Here is a 3,695-nt window from a genome sequence, read left to right as displayed (position 1 = left end):
AAATATTTCCAATGATAATCTATTTTAATTAAAGAACATTTTAACTTGTTTTCTGAAACTTTTGATGTTATTAGATGGACAAGAAAGTGACAGACTATGAAGTTTGCATATTAATATACATAATAATACATGATTATTGTCATATGTGTTCATCACCTATTTAAATCAGCAATACCCCATGAAGGCTATAAAAAAAAAAATCATTGTGAGTTTGACTGATATTTATTTGAACTACTCTGGTTTGCATAACCAGCCAGGTCTCCCATCTACCCAATTCCAAACCTTTCACTGCTCTGCAGTAATCTTGACAAATGTGATAGAACAGAGACTTTGGTTCCTTAAAAGAAACAACAGCAAGTTACAAAAGTGACCAAAGACTCTGACATGAAGTCATCTATTCGTGACATTTAGGAGAATTTTTCTCTCATTAATCTGAGTGCCCTGATGGGCCAGGAAGTGTGTCATATTTTAAATTTGCAGGCTGTTAATTAGCCTCTGTCAGGCTGCAAGCCTTAGAACCATCCAGTTGCCTTTGATTAGTGGAAGACATACTATCGGGGCTGGTAGGAAGTGCAAAAGACTAGAACGAAGTGTGTATCCTGAACTCATGGGAGTCTGCAATGGCTCTGAAGTAGTTTTGGAAGACTTTATACATACGCGACTAAACACCCGGGTTCCCCTGCCTCTCTCTCTGTCTATGATTCCTCACCATCATTGCATTGCCCCGATTTTTTACCTTCATCTTTTCTCTTTTCTCCGTGGTTTCAGGGTTTTTTTTTTTTTTTTCCATTTCTCACTTTTTCCTTCCCATCCCTTATTGAACTTGCTACCTTCTCCTTATATAACTCTGAAAGTTCCACTTTTTTAAAATACATATATTATTTTTTTTTAAGATTTATTTATTTATGACAGAACTGGGGTACAGGCCAGAGGTGCAGGAATGGTGAGAGGATTCACCAGAACAGAGTGGAGAACAGCCGAACAGGCTGACCGATGAAGTACACTGCTAAGGGGAGCAGCAGGTGGATCAGAAGAGGTTTGCCATGCCATGTGGGTTACTTCCAGGGCGGATCTACAACTCATGCTGAAGTGGATTTAGCTTCTTAGTGCTGTGCTTTAACCTGCTGCGCCACCAGGGAGGGCCCCATATGTTAAATCTTATAAAGAGTAAGGACATGATTGGTTATCAATATCATTCCAAAATGAAGCACCCTTCTTGAAAAACTCTCATTTCAGACCAACTACATTCTTCATAGCAAATGTAAAGTATATAATTGTAAAATAAGGTTCTTGGTCTCTTTCCATTATCTTCTTCCAGAATGTTCAAGTCACATGTTTCAAAGTATATTCCCTTCCTTTAGAAGGTCATTGCACTGTGTCAACAATAAACAAAGTCAAATATTTGTTAAATCTGTTGTAAAGAGGTAAAAACAGAATTTGTTCAGTAACTATTGACTGTAAAGAAAGAGCTGATTCCCATTCCAATTTGTGTAGAGGTGACTAAATGTTTTAAAGAGAAAATGATGAAGTAAGAGAGAGAGTTATGGGGCCTCAATTGAGTCAGCACAGTGTAAAATTACAAAGGAAAGGATTGGTCAGTATAAATTCTCACTAGGCTGGTTGTGTCTGCTAGCTGATATTTACTTAAGTTAGGATTCTATCGCCCTACAAAGACTGAAAAACACATGTCCTATCTCTTTGGATAATTGCATTTTAAAGGAATGGTTTGCAGGTCCTAGAGGTGGTTAGTCTGAGTTGTAAGCAATATAAATATGCCTAAAAGAGTCAGATGAACCATTCTCAATTATAAGCCCATTTTAGTAACCCATAAAACAGGCGGTAAGGAATCTATTATCAGGTTTTGAGTAGAACAAATGGTAAGTTCTACTGCTTTGTTTTTTCAGTTGTTAATTTTTTTCTTTCAGACATGTTGGTCTCAGCAGAGAGAAGTGCTGCTAATGGCTGGTCAAGTCTTTGAGGATAGGGATTGCCCAGAGTTTTGTGTTGAAAGTTTTTTTCCTGTTTCCTGGCCCACCTCCATTTAAGTCAGCATTTATGGCAGCAATTGCAATGCCAGTGCTACTTGAAGGACTCCATGCACACCTGAAGGCCCACATTAAACATCCTGGCCTGGGATAGTTATGTTTTTATTTTTAAAAATTGAGAAAAAAAAAAAGACCATTGCTATTCATTCTGTAGGTGAAAGATGTTCTTTCTAAATGAAGTTGCAGAACTGTTCAATGTAGGTTGAGAATCAGGTAACTTGACTCTCATTTTTGCTTCTGTCCATGAACACAGATATGTAGCTGTGTAAGGAATGTTTCATATGAAGAAACAGTGCATAGGGAAGCACTGTTTGGTGAGTGGTGAGCACTCTGGATATCAGATTCACTTAGCCCTCTTGTCTCCTAGGAAAAAGGCATTATCTCTCCCAATTCATCCAAAGGTGACATATTATCTAGTAGTGGGTCTGATAACATTCTGAAGCTCCCACACAGGAGCCTTAAATTCTCATTTATAAATAAGGAATTTAGTTTCAATGAACATAAAAATAATTCAATTTCAATTCTATGATAACTGTCATATATAAGAGAGTGATCCTAACTAAATCCAATACATACACACACACACAATTGACTTTCTTATATACTTTCCAAGTGTTTCTACTTTATTTATTGTCTTATAAAAACACATTGATTTTTTTATTCCCACAATACTTCTAACATCATGCAATTTCCACGTTAATTGCCTATAGTTAACTTTATTTCTCATAAATTAAGTATTCTACTCTGTAGGATAGTTTTCCCACTCCCTCTTCAAACACCAATTGCAAAGCTACAGGTTGCCCAAGTATTTATGACTGATTAACTATAAATCAGTGTCCAAAAATCTCTTTCTTAGGTTCAATGATTTTCTAGAATGATTCACAGAGCCATTGCAGGGAGACAATTATGTTTGCCAGTTAATTATAAAGGACATGTTACACGATACAAATGAAGAACTACATGGAGAGACATAGAAAAAAATTGTGGGCAATGGGGAAAGCACATGAGTTTCCATGTTCTCTCTGGACTTGCCACCCTTTCAGATCTCCCATGTGTTTAGCAGCTCAGAAGATCTCCACACCCCATGTCTGGGAATTTTATGGCTACTGCATCACATAGATCAATCATTTACTCAATATCCACTTCCTTCCTGGAGGATAGATGTAGAATTTGATGTTCCAATCTTCTAATCATGATGTGATCTTTCCAGTGACCAGGCCATATCTGAAACTTCAGGAGCCTGCCAAGAGTCATTTCACCAGAGTAAAAGGCACCTATTACCGAACTAATTCCAGGGATTTAATAGCTCAGTATCAGGAGCTAGAATCAAAGACCAAATATTAAAACAGAAAGATGTTCCTAATCTTCTTGTTACTAAATAAGCTACAAGGGTTTTAGGAACTCTAAGACAGAAACCAGGAGAAGAGAGACCAGAATGTTTGTGTGTGTGTGTGTGTTTGTGTTTAAACATATACCTATATACTGTATATGCATGCACACACACACATACACACACACACACACATACATACATACATACATACATACATACATACATATGCACATATGCACATACATATAAATATATTAATATGGGACACTGCAGGAATCACTTCTGGGTTAGCACATTATATATTTACTTTTAATATG

Source organism: Condylura cristata, unplaced genomic scaffold, assembly GCF_000260355.1.
Source record: "Condylura cristata isolate star-nosed mole 26May11 unplaced genomic scaffold, ConCri1.0 scaffold00013, whole genome shotgun sequence".
In the NCBI taxonomy this organism is placed as follows: Eukaryota; Metazoa; Chordata; class Mammalia; order Eulipotyphla; family Talpidae; genus Condylura; species Condylura cristata.
The sequence above is the reverse complement of the archived record's forward strand: the minus strand, read 5'-3'. Positions refer to the sequence as shown.